The following is a 24918-nucleotide window of genomic DNA, read 5'->3' on the forward strand; positions in this document are numbered from 1 at the left end:
GCTTACAAATATTATGTTATATACTGACCAAATACTGAATGTGTGACCTTGGCCTTAGTGTATTGTATGTATTATGTGACATAAAATATTCCTGCAACTAGTGTATGTTTAACCACATTTGTACAGCAGTTTGCATGTAGCACAATACACTGCAAGCTGCTCGAGTATGTTCACTCCAAAGCCAACTTCCCATTGATCAACTTCCAGCACCTCTCTCTTCTGACTTCTAAGATTTAATCAAATGATATCAGCTCAAACTATAGAAGGCTCCTTTCACACTTACCGGGTTTTTTGTGGCCCATTATTGGGGGCATTTTTTGCGGGCCACAATTTTCAAGGTCTGCCGCAATAATGGACTGCAAAAAACTTGTGGATCGCCATTTTCCAGGTTCCCAATATTATAGCAAAAGTATTGGGGAAAAAAACGGTGGTCCGTAAAACCGGAAGTGACGGCGCACCGCAAAAACAACCTTCTGTTGATTTTCAAAGGGGCCCGTGTCCGTAAGCCGTGAAATATATCGAGCAAGCTCAATATTTTTTTCACGGCCATAAATGTGGCCCTCACGGCCTTACGGTGTGTGGCGCTCCTACAAATTTTTTGTAGCCCCTTTTTTGTGGCATTGGGGCCGCAAAACAGGCCGAAAAAACACGGCAAGTGTAAAACCAGCCTAAGAATGGAGATTAGCTGGGCATTCATAGGAACAGAGACAAGAGCTGGAGACTGACCCATCAGGGAGCTGACTGTCAGCCGAGACGGAATGTATTTGAGCAGATTTCAGTGTATCGTAGTTCATTCAATCTGAAAATGGATAACAAATCAAATCTGCTCATATCAGAAAAAACAGTGATGTACAAAGCCCCTAAATATTATTTAAAACCTGTGTTATCCATTCATTAAAATGGATAAAAGTCAAGCGATTGTCCATAAACACTCTGGTTGAGGGGAGATAATAATCTAACATTAATTCTACTGGTATTACTAATAGCAAGTGTGTAGCTAATAGGATCTACCGGAGCGTGCGCCTAGGGTGCTGTGTATCCGGGGAGGTGCCAACAAGCTACCTTGCCTTAAGGCTCAGGCAGATGACTCTATTTTCGGTCTGAGTGCGATCCGAAAAAACATTGTATTGCACTCGGGCCAAAGTAATTCAATGGGGCTGTGCACGTGTGATTTTTTTCCTCAGACCAAGTCTGTCCGAAGAGAAAAAAATCACAGCATGCACAATTTGCATCCGTTAATCAGATCGTACTCAGCCATGCAAATCAATGAGTCCATGAACACTCCTTAGTGACGGAGCCAAATTTTTGAATTCTGACCAGTGTCACTTTATGTAGTAATAACTCTGCAACGCTTCAACAAATCCCAGTGATTTTGAGACTGTTTTTTTTTTTGTGGCACATTATAATTTATGACAATGGTATATTTATGTCGATATGTTTTGTGTTTATTTATAAAAAATATCCGAACTTTAACAAAAATGTAAAAAACTTGCAATTTTCAAACTTTGAACGATTATCTCTTTAATCCAGATAAATAATAAATAACATTTCCTCATGTCTGCTTTTCATCAGCACCATTTTTAAAATTATATTTTATTTTGTTAGCCTTTTAGGAGATTTAAAAATGTAGCAGTAATTTTTCAATTATTCAAGGAAATTTACTAAATTTATTTTTTTGAGGGACCTATCCAGTTTTGAAGTGACTTTAGGGGACCTATGTATTGGAAAACCTCCAAAAACCTCCATTTTAAAAATAGCACCCCTCGACAGGTAGTTTATTAACCCTTCACATGATTTTCAGGAATTAATGCAAAGTGGCATTACAGAAATCAAAAAGCCAGAGATTTTAGCTGGAGGGCTGAGGCAGCAAGCTTAACTTGTTAAAAGGATATATCAATGACCTAATCATCACATTCCGAGTGCTATCTCCATCAATCTCATGACCATCGAAAGAAGCGATGGTCACTTATGCACACTACACATTGATTCACACAGGGAACTTTTGGACCCAAGTTTTCAAGATTTTTGGGAATCCTAGTGATCAGACCCCCAGCGATTATGCAGTTAACACCTGTTCCAATTCACATTTTTTAGTGACAAATTCTAAAATGTATTGGATAGTTGCATTCGGTTTTCATTTTCACTGATATTTTATGTCTTGGGATTTTATTTTTTTTTTACTTATTTTTTGGTAATAACATTTTTTTGGTACAGATGGTACAGATGTGACTGTCCACTCTTATCTTTTCAGAAATGTCTTCAGGATTCCAATCTCTCACGATACAAACTCAATGCATTGTTGTTGCATAATAGCAAAGCCCTTGACAGGCTACAAATCATATTCACTAGTGGGCCATCTATAGAAACAAATTAAACCAACATCTCCTGGCTGATTCACACTAGATTGCTGTAGCAGTAAAGTTTTTACATTCATTTCTATCATTTTCCGCAAGGATCTGCATGTCAGAACACTCACCCTTTCAGCTTCTTAGCAGATAAATAAATATTTATCTTTTTGCAATCACAGTCTTGTAAGTTTAGTTCATGATACAAATTCCTATGTCATTCGTAAAGATGTCTAATCCGGTAAATATTGAGTTATCTGGAAAAAAATGTGACATTACTGTGAAGATACGGGGTCAGTGGGTGCTCTCGTCCGCTGGCCCGGCTGTCTTTAGCAAGACTGCATGGACCACGGCTCATACCACTGAACGCCAGCTCTATCTCCCAGTGGGCAATACACTACACAGACAACACAGGGTTAAGGTAAAACAGTGTGGCAATACTTTATTGAACCACAGCACACAATAGCAAACAGAACAATCCCAACATGGCTGGAATTGCTTGATTACATGGGCGCATATAAAAGATCACTGTGTCTCCACGTATTTCCAGTATGACATGATGTCAGAGCTCCCAGGGTCGCTACTCCATCTGTGGATGCACGCACAGAGAAGAGGTAACGACAAGCATAGGGATATGACCAAGAACTGTCCATAGAGTTCATACAAGGTCCAAAGCCAGTTGACACGAGAGTCAGAGCTCCCAGGGTCGCTACTCCATCTGTGGATGCACGCAGAGAGAAGGGATAATGACAAGTATAGGGAGATGACCAAGAACTGTCCAGAGTCCATACAAGGTCCAAAGCCAGTTGACACGAGAGTCAGTGCTCCCAGGGTCACTACTTCATCTGTGGATGCCCGCACAGAGAAGAGTTAATGACAAGCATAGGGAGATGACCAAGAACTGTCCATAGAGTCTATACAAGGTCCAAAGCCAGTTGACATGATGTCAGAGCTTCCAGGGTCGCTACTCCATCTGTGGATGCACGCACAAAGAAGGGGTAACGACAAGCATAGGGAGATGACCAAGAACTGTCCAGAGTCCATACAAGGTCCAAAGCCAGTTGGCACAAGAGTCACCACCTGGCTTATCTGACCATCTCTATGGAACCAGGCGACCAGCGGGTCCCAAACCTGGCTTTCTCCAAACATATCCATGGTTCAGAGATGGTCACTGGATCAGATCTGTGTCCTTCCAACCGGAGCCGAAAACCCCTGGGTTGTTTCCTATAGAATCATAGATCAGTGTCCCTCGTGATGGTGCCATGATGAATTAGCTGCAGTCCGTTCTCTTGTCTGTTGGGGTGGTTTGCAGAATGTCTGGCTGGTAGCTCTGTGTTACTTCAGTCTCCCAGGATGAGATCTCTGAGTCTTTTTATACCCAAGGCAGGTAAGATATTTTTAGAATTACCCAGGGTCCTTCAGTCCAACATCAAGATAAGGTAAACAATAGTGATGGGATTAAGTAGCACTATTAGCATATAAGCACACATCAATAAACAAAGCTTAACACACCCTATGTACAGTCACTATTACAGACTTATGCTTTAGTCACACTAAACGACTTACCAATGATCACGACCAGCGTTACGACCTGGCCGTGATCGTTGGTAAGTCGTTGTGTGGTCGCTGGGGAGCTGTCACACAGACAGCTCTCTCCGGCGACCAACGATCAGTGGAATGACTTCGGCATCATTGAAACTGTCTTCAACGATGCCGAAATCCCCCTGCAGCACCCGGGTAACAAGGGTAAACATCAGGTTACTAAGTGCAGGGCCGCGCTTAGTAACCCGATATTTACCCTGGTTACCATTGTAAAAGTAAAAAAAAAAAACACTACATACTCACATTCTGATGTCTGTCACGTCCCCCGGTGTCCACAGGGTTAAAACTGCTTTAGGCAGGAGCGCTGCTAATGCACGCGCTCCGGCCGAGAGCTTCCCTGCACTGACTGTGTCAGCGCCGGCTGTAAAGCAGAGCACAGCGGTGACAGCTTAGTAACCTGATATTTACCCTGGTTACAAGTGAACACATCGCTGGATCGGCATCACACACGCCGATCCAGCGATGACAGCGGGTGATCAGCGACCAAAAAATGGTCCTGATCATTCCCCAACGACCAACGATCTCCCAGCAGGGGCCTGATCATTGGTCGCTGTCACACATAACGAGATTGTTAGCGGGATCATTGCTACGTCACCAAAAACAGTATGTTAGATAGTATATCAGTTGGCAAGTCTGTCTTCTTGACCCACCAGGCATAAATACTTAAATTCACAAGCCATTATACAGATAAAAAGCCAGTTCTTTTGGTTTGCAAAAAGCATGGTTGTCTGGGAAATAAAGATACAATCTGGTTTCTTCACAATTACTATTAAGGCATTTTGTGTGTTATTTTATCAACTGCTATTAAATCACAGTGAATAAAAAATAGGAGGCAGAACCCACTAATCTATTGATCAAACAGGCAATGGAACAGTTAGGGCTCATTCATAGGTTAGATTTTTTCCTTGTACGAGAACAATGGACCAATTATTCTGATCAAAGTGTTATCCAAGTGCCATCCATTTTTCTTGTGCATGATGAAATAATAAAAAAATCTCCACCTTCCCTATTCCAACAGTTAGTGAAAATCAGACCGCACTCCTTTTTTTTCATAGACCTATTGACTGGCCTTGCAAATTTTGATCCAACATTTGGATCAAAATCGGACATGTCTCTGCAGACATTTAAATGGCCCCCATAGGCTATCACAGGTATCCATGAAAACTACATAAATCAGACATCTGAATGAGCCCTTACTGTTTTAAGTGGTCAAAAAAAGGTCACTAAAAAAAATTAAATAACCTTAAAAGGAGTAGTCCTCTTGAGATCCACTCCCTCCTAATAGATAATTATCTCCATTTGCTTTCACTTAAAATGATGTTTAATGCTGTCGTCCTCTACTGGACACTAAATCCCCAGTTTTATTGCACCAGTTTTCAGAAAAATAATTTTAAAACAATTGCTTTCTTTTCCGTTTGACCGACGCTGCTCGTTTGATGGTGTTGTGGCTTCTTCAATGTCACGTGACGTCTGGAAGTCACAGCACCGTCAGTAGAGGAACCGATCCGGGAGATAATTAAGCATTTTTTTTTAATTTTCCCTGTAGACTGGTGCTATTAAGGAGGGATTTTCCTGTGTCCAGTAGATGACAACAACTGTAAACAGAATTTTAAATGGAAACAAATGGAAGATTGTGGATTTTTCTAATACACTAATGCTCTAAAAGGAGAAATGAACCGATATTCTAAATAGTTTTCTTTGTCGGAGCCGCAGACAAATTTTGTTTGTGTCTGCAACTTCTATAAAAACCTTTCTCTTTTCATGGTAGCTAAGAAACAAAAATCCCCCAAAAAATAAAACAAACTTACTAAAATAATTAGATTAAAAAAACACAAACAAATAAAGAATAAATGAAATTTATTTTGATACAAACTTATTATGAAATAAATGAATATTTAGGAAAATACAGTATTACAATAGTTTACGTTCCTCTCACATTTCTCACAATCATATAAATAACGTAGGATGTTCATAGAATGGCACAAGAAAAGGTCAAGAAAAATAGAAGGTTTTTTTTTTGCAAATTCATTTTTTTTTAATTCTATAAAATAAAATTTATCTACAAAAAAAGTATGACCTCAAATAGCAACATAGGAGAGAAAAAAATAATGGCTCTCAGAATGTGTTGAGACAAACACAGAAAAAGGTCGTTATGGCACTGTACAGGTGGCAGTTGTTAAAAATCTGGCCGGTCACATACACAAACAATAGAAGTGACTGTCTACATGTGTGGCCCCATGTGCTCATTCACATTGTGGACAGGTGCAGAAGCTGCCTGCTATTTTGTGCATTTTTCTGGTCTGGAAGAAAGGGATGTACATAAAAACCCATAGCAGAAGTTCTAATTGGAATCCAACCCCCCAAAATAATTAATATTCAGCCGCGTCACAGAAGAGCATATCTCATAACTTTGCAGCCAAAGTAATTTTCATGGCACCCATAAAGTATGATGCCAACAAAAGTGTCTCCCACAGTGAATTCCTCCACAAACACAGTATGAATACACTATTGAGTCCCCCGGCAGGGCCGTTGGGTACCCGATATCGGGTCCGGTGTTCACAGGGGGATGTCACGGTGGCGACCCGGTCCTTGGCCCTGGGCACCCATGTAAAAGGGAAATTGAATGAAGTTTATGTTCGTGACGCCACCCATGGTATTCGGTCAGTAGGGACCGACGCTGCTTTATGGGGTCCTCTGTGGTGATGTTATGTCAGTTAGATGGTATAACTTCCCACAGGTGAAGTGTATCCCCAGGGCTCCCAGTGTGTGGATACAAGATGATGGTGAATGGTGCAGTATGGAACGAGGACACAGGTTGGGAGTCTCTTTACCTTGTTTAATGAAGACTTCAGACAACCGCAGTCCAGGGCACCCGATCACAGGACAGGCAGGGTCCGGCCGGCTTGGAGGCAAGTTGGGAGTCCCCTTTCCCAGGTGGAGATTAAAAGCCTTCCTTCTAGCGTGGTGGTAATGTAGTCTCTTACTGCCTAAGGTCCTCACAGTTCGTCTCTCTGTCCCCCATATAGGTTAGGATACAAACCCGTATGACAGGTAACTCGAGCCTTTTTACAGGGTCTCTATCATGACCCGGGCTCTATGTGTCACTGTGTCTTCTGGGTGTTAGGGCGAACAGGCGTTATATAATCCAGCTGTCCTGCCGGGTCCTGCTATGTGTCTTAGAGTCCCACAAAAGCCTCGGTCTTTCGGCTACCGGTGTCTGCGCTTTGCCAGGGAGACAGTCTGTTCGCTGCTGTCCTTCCCCTGGTGTCCTCGCCTGTGCTTCTCTCTCCTACAGGCTCGCTACAATCTGTTCTGCTTTCAGTATTATCTCTGTCCAGGAGCTGCAGCACTTTTTCGTGGCTGCACGGCTCCTCATACGTTCTTCCTGCCTCAGACTGCTCCAGTCTGCTGTCCTGCACCAACTGACTAACTTTCCCTCCAAACCACAATATATAGGGGAATCACCTAGGATTAGGATCAAAAGCTCCCCCTTGTGGCCTGGAGTGTGAACATGTTGCATGTTTGTGTTTACCTGGTGAAAGTTATCCTTCCTTGCCTCCAAGCGTGACATCACTCTCCCCGTGAGGAAAGCAATGCCACTGTGGCGACCAGGACCCTGGGGTGTCACACTATTGTACCCCACCTCAACTCCATCAGCCAAGTATCGGGACCCTAACGCAGCATTATCCCCCAACTGTGACCCCACACATCCCTCCAAGCAATATAATGGGTCTACATACAGTAGAATCATAGAATCATAGAATCAGTATAATGGCCCCACACCTCTCCACACTGTATAGTTGCCCCCAATAGCCCTCCAACAGTATAATGGCCTCACATAGCCCTCTACACAATTTGATGGACCCCACACAAACCTTCACACTGTATAACTACCTGCATACAGTATAATGGCCCCTACATAGCCCTCCATAAAGTATAAAGGATTTAAAAATAAATACAATACTTACCTCTCATCCTCACAGTGGCACGCTTGCTGTGCTGAGACATCAGACTGCAGAGGAGGAATGATGGGAGTGGGAACATCAGCAAAATCTCCCTCCTCCATCATTGCTTTCAACTGTACCAGCATCCAGGATGACGGGTGGGAGCTCAGTGCCGATGCTGGCAAAGGGCCTCTCCAACTCGTGGGCCCCACTGGCACAAGACAAGCTAGAAAATTATTTGTCCACCCTCGAGTTAGGAAATGTGCTTATAAGTAAATATTAATCAGAGTGCTGTACAAGGCTTACATCATTAAGATAATTATGATCTCTAGAGCATATGATTTAAGGGGTCCTGCAGGTTGTTGAAGGTAATCTATCATCAGGTTTTCAATAAACCATCGGGGAGCAGCATGATGTAGGGACCGAGACCCTGATTCCAGCGATGTGTCACTTACTTTATTGGTTGTTGCAGTTTTTATTAAGAACAGATTTTATCTGTTGCAGATCTATAAGTTCTCTGAATGCTGAGCTCTATAAAACCCCACCCACACCACTGATTGGCCACTTACTGAGAATAGTTAGAAAGCTGCCAATCATTGGTGGGGGTGTGGTTAGACTACCTGACAGCAGATTTACTAGTCCTCTAGTGATAATCTCCTGCTGATAAAACAATGATTTAAAAAAAACAAACAACTTACACTAAGCAGCCAAGTAAGTGAGACAGGTTCTAGGTCTCTACATCACGCCAGACAGAGATTACGTGGCAAAAACCTGTTGACAGATTCCCTTTAAGATTAGTTGGCTGATAATATGCAGTAAAATAAAATTAAAAGGATGTAATTTCAGGCAACAGCTGTCAATTACTCTATGTGAACTACTAGGGAATCTTGAGTAGATCTAAGAAAGTTATTCTTCCCTACCTGGCTACTTGTATTGACTGTTAACTTTTGCATTGTGTCTAGCACTATATTCACTTAGGTGAGATTTTTCTAGAATATTTTAAACATTTAATAAATATAGAATTTTTGTAAAGGGGTTGTTTATGTAAATAGTTATGTCTTCAACCTTACTTAGACCTATATTATAAGCTGAACTACAGTGTCTCCCACAATTAGCAGGGTAACAAATGGGTTCAAAATACCACGGACAGTAAAAAGCATTGTATCCAGTGTCTGCCCAGATGAATTTACACTGTCCCAGGACACTGGGGAACACTTTTTTATATTTTGTGATGATCCTGACTTTGTGAGTATAATAAACATTTTAACAGGAGAATAATGTTTCTTTAAGACAGCCACACCTGTCTACAGGTTGCGTGCAGTAATGCCGCACCGCGCCAAACATTTCATGGTGTAGAGATGAAGCTAACAGCTGTAAAATGGGAATTTTTCATTTTTCTTTATTAAAAACTCACCAGCTGACTTTGCACTGAATAAAATAATTTCACGTACATTTCTTACCGTAAAACGAGATCAGTCACTGGAATAAGGAGAATCCATGAATAATATATACCTACCGTAGTTATCAAATATAGATATGCGCTCAGTTTTGACTGTCGTTGACAGATATTCTTTCTCTGATTACTAGTCCTCATTGACATATATTTGTAGTGACATTTCTCTAAATGACAACTCTTTGACGACTTATAGAAAGGGACAGAAAGAGTCCCAATCGCAGCCTCCAGCAAGACACAATTGTAGGACAAACAAATCAAGTCCCATTATTAAAGTGAAGCTCCACCTTCAGCCTTCATCGACTATATGGCTAGAACATAGAAAACTGTATCAATTTACGTAGCATCTTTGGCTTTGTTCACACTGAGGCTGGTTTCACATTTGCGTTTTTTGCCGCTGCGTTTTAGCGCAAAAAACGCATGCGTTTTTTTCCCTATACTTAACATTAAAATGCATTTTTTTGCATGCGTTTTGCCGCGTTTTGCTGCCGCATGCGTCTTTTCTATGCATGCGTTATGTTGCAGAAATGCAACATGTAGTAATTTTTAGCGGCGTTTTTTTGCGGCAAAATAACCTATTGCTGTCTATGTAAACGCATGCGTTTTTAAGCACATGCATTTGCATGCGTTTTAATAGAAAAACACAAGAATACACACTAATAAGCCAACCCCAAACCCTAACACTAACCCTAACCCTAAGGGATCCTAACCCTAACCCTAAGGATTAGGGTTAGGGTTAGGATCCCTTAGGGTTAGGGTTAGGATCCCTTAGGGTTAGGGTTAGGATCCCTTAGGGTTAGGGTTAGGGATGGGGTTAGGGTTGGGGTTAGGATCCCTAGGGTTTCTAGGGATCCTAACCCTAACCCTAGCTATTTCAGTTTAAAGTGGGTTTTCTTGTTGATTTTGATGATTGGCAGCTGTCAGACACTTCTCATCATGCATTTTAAAAACGCAGACGCAGGAAAAAACGCATGTAAATGCGTCAAAACGCCGCGTTTGTATTAAAACATGCAAAAATGCATGCGTCTAAAAAACACGACGTTTTAATGCGTTTACATGCGTTTTTTTCACCACATGCGTTTGCGTTTAAAGCGCTGCGTTTTTAAACGCAAATGTGAAACCAGCCTTATACCAGAAACCATGATGTATTGCTGGATCAGTCATATAGCTTATATTGAGGTCTGCTAAATTCCTGCAAGTGCAGAAACTACAAACTGAGCCTTCGATGCAAGTGTGAACTTAATATACATATATATATATTAGTGTGGTAAAGGCGAACAATTTGCTTTCCTCTAATTGCCTAAATGGTCATCTCCATTTTACACATTGCAGAAGATTGTATCAGAGGAGGAACTCATGACCTCGGGCACCGTCAGACGGGCTCCCTTATAATGCCTTGCAGCTATCACATCACGTAGGCTCCGATTCATTATTGCACTTGTCCCTGCTTTCTGTGTAGCTTTTGGTCTTTTCTCTTGTTTTTCATTTGCACATAATTTTTCTTGTACTTTGTGCCTTTTTTCTATTTTATATGTCTTCACCTGTTTATTCTTATATTCGCCATTGTCAGCAGAGTTTGGAATTTCCACCTGTTTTTTCCCTGTTTCATCAATTGTGGTATTTGAAAAAGTCACAAAATTTGGTGCAAATGCACTCCATTCCATCCCTGGTGTGTTTTTGAATGTGAACGTTTTATTGGACAATTTTTGCTTCATTTTGCAAAACATGCAACTTTTTTGCACTAAAGTTTTACAAACATTTCAAGACAGGAAAAAAAAGCCCATCTTTGACTTTGCGTAAAATTCATGAAACGCGCAGGCCATTATAAAGTATTTGGTGTAAAAAAAAAAGACCACAAATACTACAATACAAAAGGGGAAATTGACTTAAAAAAAACAACAACAACCCGCAAATATTGAATCAGTGCTATAGTGTAGCACGGCCAATCAGAAAAAACTATCATAACCTCTATAAAAGCAGATGCAGGGAACACAGCAGCAATTTTCTGATCAATCTTGATAGTGATGCTCTAAGCTCACTGCTTAACTATAGAGATAGGGAGTGAAACACATAAACCACAGAATTAATTGTACAGTTGGTGTGTGTGTTTTGGCACAGCAATGAAGAAGATTAGTAATGTGACTGATCAGTGGTTATAATGGAGCTGCTGCTGCTGCATTTCAGTTGCACATTTGTTCTAAGGACACAGTAGAGGGACACGGCTCCAAGGTAACATTCACATTAGTGTTTCCCGACGCAGCGTCGGGAAACGCTGCGGCGACGCATGCGTCATGCGCCCCTATATTTAACATGGGGGACGCATGGACATGCGTTGTGCTGCGCTGTGCGACGCATGCGTCTTTTTTGCCGCAAGCGTTGGGCGCAGAAACCGCAACAAGTTGCATTTTTTTTGCGTCCAAATTTCGACAAAAAAGGACGCATGCGTCGCAAAACGCAGCGTTTTTGCGTGCGTTTTGGTGCGTTTTTATTTGCGTTGTGCGTTGCGTCGCCGACGCAGCGGCGCACAATGCAAATGTGAACGTAGCGTTAGGGAGGCATTAGTTAACGGACCACATACGACTGTCTGAATGCAGGGTCCATAGCACAACACATTGACCCATGTGTCCCTGCATTTAGAAGATGGAGGTTTATCTGATTTGCTCTGCTTGTGTATCGTCCACATGTAAAGTGCCGTCACCAGAAACCAATAAGAGCGCGACTCTGTATGGAACACAAAACGTTGTAAAGTGTACTGCCTGCTGCTTTGTGTTGCCCACTAAAGAGTGCCTTGTTTTTATGAATGTGCCTGGTGTTCTTTTCTTGAACTGTAATGGACCTGGTGAGGAGTGAATCGAGACTGGCCCGAAGGTGAAGGCACCAATTGCAACACTGCCAGCATGCAAACACATCCAGAACTCTCGTTTAGTCTGTAACGTGCCGGGGTGTCGGACTCATGGCACTCGCCTACAGCTAACACACTGGGCACCATTACAGGCTTACAAAACAATAAGAACTACATGTCTTTAACCCTTTCACATTGTGTGAGTAACATGTACGATGCATGTCAGATGTGTGTGAAGCAGGTTCACTAGCTCAGCTTGCTCCACACACAGTTGGTGTCAGCAGTATCCTCCAGTAAGCAGCTGCCTCTAAAAACATCTCAAATTGCTGGTCTCTTAAGGTCTTTGTCAGTGATTTACCGTGGCATTTAACTATCGCAATCCTGGTTGCTTTACTCCCATGACACCATGATAAGATGGTGCTGATAGGTTGACGTAGCAGCTAGCGCCTTGCTGAAGGCACCAGTTGCTGGCATCTTTGTGCTCTGTAGGAGATCTTCATTTCATCTATATATAATTTTGTCTATAGAATAAGTGATAAAACAATTGCAGATTTAAGTCCACTAAAGGGACTAAAAAAAGTTACAAAAAATAATTAATTGTCATTAAAGTCCAATCTATCTAAATTGTAAGTTATTTAATCAGTACGAGAAATTCTGTATAGCAAAAAATACAAATTTAAAATGCCAAAATTTGCATTTTGTTTAGGTCGCCTCAAAATACTTAAAAAAAAAAGCAATAAAAAGAAATCAAAGCACTGTATATATCCCAAAATCTCCCTTGGCCTTTTTCATGTTTTGCAACCTCACAACCAGGAATTTTACAGGTTTTTTTTAGGGTTTGCATCAGTTCATGTAAAGTACATGCCTACAACTGTGAACATTTGTTTTTCTTTTAATTGTGAAGCAAACAACAAATAGAACAAGATAACAGAAAACTTCAGTGTGCATAACTATTCACCCCCTAAAGTCAGTACTTTGTAGAGCCTCCTTTTGTGAGCTTTCCACATCTTCCCACTGGGATTTTTACTCATTCCTCAGGCAAAACCGCTCCAGCTCCTTCAAGTTAGATGGTTTCCTCTGGTGAACAGCAATCTTCAAGTCTAACCACAGATTCTCAATTAGATTCAAGTCTGGGCTCTGACTAGGCCACTCCAAAACATTTACATGTTTCCCCTTAAACCACTCGAGTGTTGGTTTGGCAGTATTCTTTTGGTCATTGACTTGTTGGAAGGTGAACCCAGTCTCAAATCACTGATAGACTGAAACAAGTTTTTCTCAAGAACATCTTTGTATTTTGCACCATCCATCTTTCTTTTGACTACAATTATTTTCCGGGTCCCTGCTGCTGAAAAACATCCTCACATAATGAATAATGATGCTGCCTTCACTATGTTTCACTGTGGGGACAGTGTTCTTGGGGTGATCATCTGTATTGGTTTGGCACCAGAGATAGTATTTACCTTTCCGGCCAAAAAGTTAAATTTTGATCTCATTGCAAGAAAATAACATTAGATGGAAAAAGCAGTTGCTGTCTACCTAAAGAAATGTTATAATTTAATAATACCACTTTATGGTTCTGTATTATTAGTATTTATATTACATCTGGATGTTTTGTTTTTAATCTATTTATATTAGATTACTGGTGATTAGTAGTCCTATCATTGCATTACCGGAGATGAATTCATGAATCATCTTTATATCACATTAATTTTCTTTATATTTAATGAGGATAATTATTCTTTAATTATATTTATAAAGATTAATAATGTTTATAATATGTTAATGCGTATTATAAGTCTAAAAGTTATATTAACAAGGATTATGACCCCTCCTTTGTGAGTGAAATTGATGAGAAATCAAGGGAATATGCAATTTGTAGGCTGGCATTATATTGGGAACTAAGTAAAGTTTTGCTAATATTTTTAGCTGTACTGCATAATTCCATATTAGATCTGGTCTTTGTTATAATGAAAGCAAATGTCCAGTTGTGCTCAAAAGTTTACATACCCAAAAGCAAAATTTTTGCTTTCTTGGCCTTTTTTTCAGAGAATATGAATGATAAAAACAAAACTTTTTCTCCACTCATGGTTAGTGGTTGGGTGAAGCCACTTATTGTCAAACTACTGTGTTTTCTCTTTGTAAATCATAATTACAACCCAAAACATCCAAATGACCCTGATCAAAAGTTCACATACCCTGCTGAAAACATGCAGAGAAGTTGACACAAATGAGTTTGAGTGGCTACTAAAGGTAATATCCTTACCTGTGACCTGTTTGCTTATAATCAGTGTGTGTGCATAAAAGCTGAGTGAGTTTCTGGGATCCAGACAGACTCTTGCATCTTTCATCTAGCCACTGACATTTCTGAATTGTGAGTCATGCGGAAAGTAAAAGAATTGTCAACGGATCTACAGGAAGAGGTAGTTGAACTGTATAAAACAGGAAAGGGATACAAAAAGATATCCAAGGAATTGATAATGCCAGTCAGCAGCATTCAAACTGTGATTAACAAATGGAAAATTAGGGGCTCTGTAAAAACAAAACCACGGTCAGGTAGACCAACAAACATTTCATCCACAACTGCCAAGAAAATTGTTCGGGATGCAATGAAAAACTCACAAATAACTTCAGGTGAAATACTGGACTCTCTGAAAACTAGTGGTGTGGCTGTTTCAAGATGTACAATAAGGAGGCACTTGAAGAAAAATGGGCTGCATGGTCGAGTCACCAGAAGAAAGCTATTACTGCGCAAGTGTCACAAAGTATTTCACCTATAATGCACAGAATAGCACAGAGACAAGTCTCAAAACTTCTGGAACAAGGTAATTTGGAGCGATGGGATAAAAATTTAACTTTTTGACAACAGCCATAAACGCTACATTTGGAGAGAGGTCAACAAGGTCTATGATAAAAGGAACACCATTCCTATCGTAAAGCACGGAGGTGGATCACTGATGTTTTGTGGATGTGTGAGCTACAAAGGAACAGGAAACTTGGTTGAAGTTGAAGGAAAGATAAATGCAACATGTTATCAGCAAATATTGGAGACAAATTTGCAATCATCAGCCCGGAAGCTGGGCATGGGACGTACTTGGTCATTTCAACATGACAAAAACACAAGGCCTGTCATTGGCTACAGCAGAACAAAGTGAAGCTTCTGTAGTGGCAATCTCAGTCTCCTGACCTCAATATCATTGAGCCACTCTGGGGCGATTTCAAGCGCGCAGTTCATGCTAGACAGCCCAGGAATTTACAGGAACTGGAGGCTTTTTGCCGAGAAGAATGGGCAGCTTTAACATCTGAGAAAATAAATAATCTCATTCACAACTACCACAAAAGACTTCAAGCTGTCATTGATGTTAGAGGGGGCAATACACGGTATTAAGAAATGGGGTATGTGAACTTTTGATCGGGGACATTTGGATGTTATGGGTTGTCATTATGATTTCTTGTAAAACGTGGTCAGTTATGCCCCTCAGGGGTCTCCCAGTGGGTCATTGCACCCATAAACCATAACAGTAAAATCTGCATTATAATATTATCATTATTTATTTATATAGCACCATTGAGTCCACGGTGCTGTACATGAGAAGGGCTTACATCCAAAATACAAATATCACTTACAGTAGACAAACTAACAAAGGTTGACCAGTGAAGAGGGAAGAGGACCCTGCTCTTGTGGGCTTACATTCTACAGGATGATGGGGAAGGAGACAGTAGGTTGGAGGGTTGCAGTAGCTGCAATGGTGTTGAGGTAGAGACGTGGTGATTGCAGGTTGTAAGCTTTCTTGAAGAGATGGGTTTTCAGGTTCCTTCTGACGCTTCGGAATATGGTGGATGAATAATCGTACGTGTTTTGGAATAGAATTCCAGAGGATGGAGGATATTCGAGAGAAGTCTTGGAGGCGATTGGGTGAGGAGTGAATAAGAGAGAGGGAGGTCTTGGGAGGACTGGAGATTACGTGAGGAAGATATTGGGAGATGGCTTTGTAGGTGAGTAGTACTAGTCTGAACTGGATATGCTGGGAAATTGGGAGCCAGTGAAGGGATTTGCAAAGGGGGGAGCAGGAGTGAAGCGAGGAGAGAAATTGCTTAGTTAGACAGCAGAGTTAAGGACGGACTGGAGAGGTGTGAGAGTGCTAGAAGGTAGGCCACAGAGGAGGATATTGCAGTAGCCGAGGCGGGAGATGATTAGGGCATGCACAAGCATGTTGGTAGAGTGAGGGTTGAGGAAAGGATGGCTTCTGGAAATATTTTTGAGCTGGAGGCGATAGAAGGTGGTGAGAGCTTGGAGGTGCAGGTTGAAGGACAGGGCAGAGTCAAGGGTTAATATGGCACTCCTTCCCTTCCGTACTTTGTTATGTGCCTGAAAAGTAGTTCCCGATTACATGTAGGGTATTGGCACAATCAGGAGAAATTGCACAACAAACGGAGAGGTCCATTTTTCCCTATTAGCCCTCATAAAAACAACAATATAGTGGTAAAAATGTAATTATTCTTTCTTCACCGCCCAGTGATATAAATTTCTGTGAGGGACATGTGGTGTTAACATGCTCATTGCACCCCTAGATAAATTCATTGAGAGGTGTACTTTGAAAAATGTTATGGGGAAGTTTCTCCTGTTCTGGCACCTCAGGGGCCAATGTGACATGCACCCTCAAACAATTCCAGAAAAATCTGAACTTCAATATGATGCTTCTTCACTTCTGAGCTTTGCACTGTGCTTCAAAAGTAGTTTTAGACCTTATATGGTGTATTGGCACACTCCGGAGAATTTCACTGAATTTGAACTGTGGTGAACTCACCTCTGCACTATAAAACAGTAGATGGTACTGCGCAGGTGCCACCGGCGCCATCTTGGTGGAGACAACTTTTATTTTCCTCTAGCAAAATGGCACCAGCGGCACCTACACAGTAGCATCTATCGGATGGCCGATAGATGCTACTGCGCTGGCGTAGCCGGCGCCATTTTGAGACATATTTTTTCTTTCACATTAAATGTATATCACTAAATAAAATAATCTACTGCATATTATAGATGAGATCATGCTGCAGATGGCAGGCACCTGTATGCTGAATATGATTTTTTTTTTCAATACATGTTATATTCGTTATGTAAAATAGGGGGCAGGTCAGTGATAGATCAGTGACAGAGATTATAGTTAATGTGGGACACAGTGCTGCTTATCACTTTATATTTTTAATGGTGGGGTACATATCTGTATTCAGGAGGGAGACACATGTATGTATGCAATGTATGTGACTTTGTTATTTTCAGGGCTGAAAAAGATCATCGTGACAAGACGAGTCGTGGCTGGGAGAGCTGTCGACATGAAGGTCTGACCAGATGGAGAAGAAACAGAAGAAAGCGGCTCTAATCAGAGGAGACGTCAGAGGTAAGTGCCTGGATGTAAATATTATTCTGTATTAGCACTTGTGTGACGTGGAGTGATAATGTTTTTTGTAAAATCCCTTAATCTACATGAAAATCACAGATCTGAAAATGAGATCCCTGAGAGTCGGAGAATGTTCTGTTATGATCCGATTTTGATAATCAGAATAGGACATGCTCAATGCGCCTGTAAAAGCTCACAGCACACCAACACTGCACATGGATACAGAAATGTAGCCTTATTATGTAATAGCACAGTCCCTTAGTATGCAATGTACAAACTTATGTATAGCACAGTCCCTTAGTATATAGTGTACTCACTTACTATGTATAGCACAGTCCCTTAGTATGTAGTGTACTCACTTATTATGTAATGCACAGACCCTTAGTATATAGTGTACTCACTTACTATGTATAGCACAGTCCCTTAGAATATAGCGTACTCACTTATTATGTGTAGCCCAGTTTTTTTAGTAAAGAGTGTACTCATTTATTATGTATAGCACCATCCTTTTCCTCTATTATTATTATAACACCGTCCCTTATTGCGTACCATTCTCTCTAGTTATATATGGTGCCGTCCATTATTATATAGCTTCCTCTGCTGTTATGTACAGTGCTGTCTCTTACATAGTGTATTCTTGTTGTTTTTGTTATTCACAGCACCCTCTTTTATTATATAGTCCCCTCTCTTTTTAGATATAAAATGACTGCGGATGGAGGAGCCGGTGACCAGGCAACCAGTCCATTAGCTCCTCCATTAGAAAAGAGACTTCTTCAGGCTCCATCAACCATCATTGCATTATATATCTAACAAGTCAGGGCGGTAAGTAATAAAGAACATGGCTCTATCCAATATGTAAGGGACAGTGCTGTACATTACAGGAGAGGGCACTGTGTAATAAGGGATGGCATATACATAATAAAAGAGACTATGTAAGATATATACATGCATGTGTGTGTGTCTCTCTCTCTCTATATATCTGTAGCTTTGTCACCATAAAAGGATGGGGGCCCAGACATATTTTTTGCACAGGGGCTCTAAGCTGTCAGTGTCTGCCCCTCAATTTACTGATAGGAAGGCTTAACTAAAAGTGTAGAAATATTACTCATAAACATCTTTTTTTTAAAACATACAATTTGTAATATCGTTTGAGAAAGCAATATATTTTAGTTAAGGTTCAGAATAGTTATTCAGAAAAGTTATGCATTTTTATTGTAATATACTTGAGTCCTCAAAAAGTATATAAAAAGCAAACATCTTGTTATAAAGTCTGGCTGTAGCTTATTTACATTATAAAAATAATTTATCACTATGTGACATGACACGTATGGCGCGTGCCTCCCCACTTAATGCAGATTTATTATGCCTCCATAAACGTAAGTAAAAAGAGCAGCAAATTTATCAACCTCATTGTGCCTATAAGTTCAGTTGGCTGGAATGAACATTTGTCTCAATTTTGTCCTTTCTCTATTCCAAGTAAAATATGAAGGAATAAATGGAAGACCAAAAGGAAGAGGCGACGAATTAGTGACCGAAGAGCAGCAAAGAAAGAAGGAAAAACAACAGCTTTTAAGAACATCGCCTCCTCCACAACATTTTAACAATTCCACTTTCTAACTATTAGATGGCCTTAGTAAATGTAATTGCTTTTTGCAAAACATACTAGAGTGATATCTGTGGTTTATTTATGTACATTTGCATAATTTATATTCACAATTGAATAAATGTTGGTCAAGAGCTGGAGTCAATATGCAAGTGCTTCTCACAAAATAAGAATATCATCAAAAAGTTTATTTATTTCAGTTAGTCAACACAAAAAGTGAAGCTCATATATTATATAGCGTCATTACAAAAGAGTGATCTATTTCAAGTGTTTATTTCTGTTAATGTTGATGATTATGGCTTACAGCCAATGAAAACCCAAAAGTCATTATCTCAGTAAATTAGAATACTTTATAACACCAGCTTGAAAAATGATTTTAGAATCTGAAATGTTGGCCTACTGAAATGTATGTTCAGTAAATGCATTCAATACTTGGTCGGGGCTCCTTTTGCATCAATTACTGCATCAATGTGGCATGGCATGGAGGCGATCAGCCTGTGGCACTGCTGAGGTGTTATGGAAGCCCAAGTTGCTTTGATAGCAGCCTTCAGCTCGTCTGCATTGTTGGGTCTGGTGTCTCTCATCTTTCTGTTGATAATGCTCCATGCATTCTCTATGGGGTTGATGTTAGGCACGTTTGCTGGCCAATCAAGCACAGTGATACTGTGGTTTATAAACCAGGTATTGGTACTTTTGGCAGTGTGGAGTGGACAGGAGCCAAGTCCTGCTCGAGAATGAAATTTCCATCTCCAAAAAGCTTGTCAGCAGAGGGAAGCATGAAGTGCTCTAAAATTTCCTGGTAGACGGCTGCACTGACTTTGGTCTTGATAAAACACAGTGGACCTACACCAGCAGATGACATGGCTCCCCAAACCATCACTGATTGTGGAAACTTCACACTAGACCTCCAGCAGCTTGGATTGTGGCCTCTCCACTCTTCCTCCAGACTCTGGGACCTTGATTTCCAAATGAAATGCAAAATTTACTTTCATCTGAAAACACCTTGGACCACTGAGCAACAGTCCAGTTCTTTCTTGGCCCAGGTAAGATGCTTCTGGCATTGTCTATTGCTCATGAGTGGCCACAAGACACAAGGGATGCGACACTTGTAGCCCGTGTCCTTGATATGTCTGTGTGTGGTGGCTCTTGAAGCAATGACTCCAGCAGCTGTCCACTCCTTGTGAATCTCCCCCAAATTTTTGAATGGCCTTTTTTTAGCAATCCTTTCAAGGCTGCGGTGATCCCGGTTGTTTGTGCACCTTTTTCTATCACACTTTTTCTTTCCACTCAACCTTCCGTTAATATGCTTGGGTACAGCACTCTGTGAACAGCCAGCTTCTATAACAATGACCTTTTGTAGCTTACCCTCCTTGTGGAGTGTGTCAATGACTGCCTTCTGGCAGTCATTGACACATGCTTAAAAAACCTTTGCAGGTGTTTTTTGTTGATTATTCTAATTTACTGAGATAATGACATTTGGGTTTTCATTGGCTGTAAGCCATAATCATCAACATTAACAGAAATGAACACTTGAAATAGATTTCTCTTTTTGTAATGACTATGTATAATATGCGAGTTTCACTCTTGTATTGAAGAACTGAAATAATTTAACTTTTTTGATGATATTCTAATTTTGTGAGAAGCACTTGTATTAGTATGCACAGGGTGTTTTTTCTTTTCTTTTGGTTTTTCTTTATATTTTTTATATATATTTTCTCATTTTATTTACCTCTTTTTTATTTTTAACATATTTTAGTTTTCAAGGTCTTCACTTTTTTCTATTTGAACTTTCATTTATTTTTCATATTTTTTGTCTTCCTCTCTAATTTCTATCTTGCCAAATTTTCTGGCATATAACTTTTGTTAGGGAGGTCAGTTATAAACATTGTATTGAGATATTTTATCTAATGATAACACCCCCTTCCTTAAAGGGAATCTGTTAGTATGATCAAGCCTCCTAAGCTGTCTACATGGGCATATAGGAAGCTGAATAAAATAATACTTTGATATCTGCGATTTGATGTAAGTGAGCTGTTTAGATCTATGGGCTGGACATAGATCTGCATGAGGATCTGCCCCCAGAGATTAGTTTACCTAAAGGGAAATTAGTAATGTGATGTGTAATGGCTGTTCTCTGCTCTTCTAATCTCACTGCTGAGCTGTGTGTGATTATACCTGATACATCTGCAGAATCCTCTCATCTTCAGCTTTGATCTTACAGGCAGACAGTGTTGCAATACAGCAGAGCTGTGAAAGCTGCAGCAAATGTGTTTGTAAGAAGTCAAAATTCAGTTCTATTGTTCGCTGCTAGTTACATGCAGGTCCCTGAGCAAGCGGGGGAGGGCCCACTAAGCGTCGGGGATACTGCCACACCATGAATCGGGAGAGCCCAGTGCCAGGGTCCGCGAGTTGGCCTCCCCATTTGCTCAGGGCCCCAGCACTTGCAATACTTATCTCTCCATCTTTCTGTGCAGTTCCAGTGCCTTTTGCGTCTCCTGACTCTGTCGGAGAGGGTGAGATGACATCACTACAGGCAGCCTCTGCTCTGAGCAGTCACAGTGCAGAGAGCCGGAAGACAGCGACGCTGAGGAGTCTGGACCTATGGCTAGCAAAGAGAGGAGAGTATTTTTTTAATGTATGGAGAAATATATGGGGCCAATTCTGTATAGAGCAACATATGGCCTATTATTCTGTATGGGGCATTATGTGAGGTCCATTATTCTGTATGAAGCAATATATGGGGCCTATTATTCTGTATGAAGCATTACATGGGATCTATTATACTGTATGGAGCACTATGTGGTGCTCATTATTCTGTATCAAGCAATATATGGGGCCCATTATAAGGTATGGAGCTTTATATGGAGCCCATTATACTGTATGGAGCATTATATGGAGTCCATTATTTTGTATGAAGCAATATATGGGGACCATTATTTTGTATGGAGCAATATATAAGGCCCACTTTGTATGGAGCAATATTTGCAGCCTCTTCTGTATGGAGAATTATATGGGGCCCATTATTATGTATGGAGCAATATATGGGGCCCATACTGTATGGAGTATTATATTGGGGCCATACTGTATAGATCAATATATGGCCTACTATTCTGTATAGAGCATTATATGAGGCCCATTATTCTGTATGGAGCAATATATGGCCTATTATTCTGTATGGAGCAATATATGGGGCACATTATACTGTATGAAGCATTATATGGGGCCCATTATTCTGTATGAAGCAATATATGGCATATTATTCTGTATGGAGCAATATATGGGGCCCAATATTCCGTTTAGAGCATTATATGGGGCCCCTTCTGTATGGAGCAATATATAAGGCCTATTCTGCATGGAGTATTATATGGGGTTCATTCTGCATGGAGTAATATATGGGGCCTATTTGTTATGGAGCATTATATGGGGCCCATTCTGTATGGAGTATTATATGGGGTCCATTCGGTATGGAGCATTATATGGGGCCCATTATTTTGTATGGCGCATTATATGAAGCACATTATTCTGTATGGAGCATAATGTGAGGCCCATTCTGCATAGAGCATTATATGGGGCCCATTATACTGTATGGAGCATTACATGGTGTCCATTTTTCTGTATGAAGCATTATATGAAGCCCATTATACTGTATGGAGCATTATATGGGACTGCATGGAGCATTATATGGGGTACATTATTGTGCATTGAGCATTATATGGGGTCCATTATTCTGTATGGACCATTATATGGGGTCCTTTATTCTGTATGTAGCATTATATGGGGCCCATTATTTTGTATGGAGAATGATATGGGATCATTCTGTGTGGAGCATTATATGGGGTCCATTATTCTGCATGGAGCATTATATGGGGCCCATTATTTTGGATGGAGCATTATATGAAGCACATTATTCGGAATGGAGCATTATATGAGGCCTATTATTCTGTAGAGAGCATTACATGGGGCCCATTATTCGGTATGGAGCATTATATGGGGTCCTTTATTCTGTATGGAGCATTATATGGGGCCCATTATTCCGTATGGAGCATTATATGGGGCCCATTATTCTGTATGGAGCATGATATGGGGCCCATTATTCTGTATGGAACATTATATGGTGTCTATTTTTCTGTATGGAGCATTATATGAGGCCAATTATACTGTTTGGAACATTATATGGGATACATTATTGTACATTGAGCATTATATGAGGTCCATTATTCTGTATGGAGAATTATATGAGGCCCATTATTCTGTATGGAGCATTATATGGTAGCCATTATTATGTATGGAGCAATATATTGGGCTCATTATACTGTATGGAGGCAGGGGCGTAGCTAGAGCTTTTGCCGCCCGGGGCTGCTCCCGAGTTTGGCGCCCCCCCCCCTCGGCTCAATACACACAAAGGTTACCAAAAATAGGGCAACACACATGATAGGGTCTGCAAAAAAAAAAAACAAGTTCTGCTTACCTGACCGCGCTCCTGCTCTCTCCACGCAGCTGAAGCGTGCACTCGCCGGCGACTGACAATGACGTCAGAAGCCGTCGACGTGTGCGCTGCGGCCGACTTCAGCTGCCAGCCTCCAAATGGCTGGTGGCTGCTGTTAACTATTGACGTACGGGCGCGGGCCCGCACGTCAATAGCGTTAAACAGCTGCAGCGCCGGCCGCGGTTTTAGAGGGCCACGGGCGAAAGAGTCTCAGTGGGCCCCCCTTTAACACATAGCATGATTTATGATGCAGATACAGCAGAGAAATATAGCATACCCACATAGCATATAACACAGCCCACGTAGCATATAGCACAGCCACGTAGTGTATAACACAGCCCACGCAGTATATAGCACAGCCCACATAGCGTATAGCACAGCCACGTAGTATATAACACAGCCACGTAGTATATAACACAGCCATGTAGTATATTGCACAGCCCACGTAGCATATTGCCCAGCCACGTAGTATATAACACAGCCATGTAGTATATTGCACAGCCCACGTAGCATATTGCCCAGCCACGTAGTATATTGCCCAGCCACGTAGTATATTGCCCAGCCACATAGTATATTGCCCAGCCACGTAGTATATTGCCCAGTCACGTAGTATATTGCCCAGCCACGTAGTATATTGCCCAGTGATGGAGTATACAGCACAGAGCCACGTAGTATACAGACTTAAAATAAAAAATAAACATATACTCACCCTCCGATGAATTCTGGCCCTGTATCGCACGAGGCAGCTTCCAGTCCCAGGGTTGGTATGAGCGCAGGACCTGTGATGACGTTGCGGTCACATGACCGTGACGTCATGGCAGGTCCTTCTCACATACCATCCTTGGCACCGGAAGCTGCCGCTTGCATGGAGCGGGCACTGGAGCGTTGCGAGGAGCGGGAAAGGCGATGGAGGGTGAGTATAGCAGGTTTTTTCATTTTTTTATTATTTTTAACATGACATATTTTTACTATTGATGCTGCATAGGCAGCATCAATAGTAAATAGTTGGGGACACACAGGGTTAATAGCAGCGGTAACGGAGTGCGTTACACCGCGGCCCGTTACCGCTGCTATTAACCCTGTGTGAGTGGTGACTGGAGGGGATTATGGAGCGGGCGCTGATTGTGGGGAGTATAGAGCAGGCGCCGGGCACTGACTGCAGCGGAGGGACTAATCGGACTGTGCCCGTCGCTGATTGGTTGCGGCAGCCATGACAGGCAGCTGCCGAGACCAATCAGCGACGACAG

The 24918-nt window shown here is 41.2% G+C and overlaps 1 long non-coding RNA gene across 2 annotated transcripts; it reads left to right on the plus strand.

Moving 5' to 3' along the window:
- Positions 1–17461: 17461 nt before the first annotated feature.
- Positions 17462–19319, plus strand: LOC138641499 (uncharacterized). Of its 2 annotated transcripts, none has more exons than XR_011313878.1 (3): positions 17462–17582; positions 18278–18404; positions 19060–19319. It is a non-coding gene; the product is annotated as an uncharacterized lncRNA (long non-coding RNA). The 2 variants fall into 2 exon arrangements; XR_011313879.1 differs by having other exon boundaries at positions 17468–17582; positions 18262–18404.
- The last annotated feature ends 5599 nt before the right edge of the window (positions 19320–24918 follow it).

This window comes from Ranitomeya imitator, chromosome 6 (genome assembly GCF_032444005.1).
Source record: "Ranitomeya imitator isolate aRanImi1 chromosome 6, aRanImi1.pri, whole genome shotgun sequence".
In the NCBI taxonomy this organism is placed as follows: Eukaryota; Metazoa; Chordata; class Amphibia; order Anura; family Dendrobatidae; genus Ranitomeya; species Ranitomeya imitator.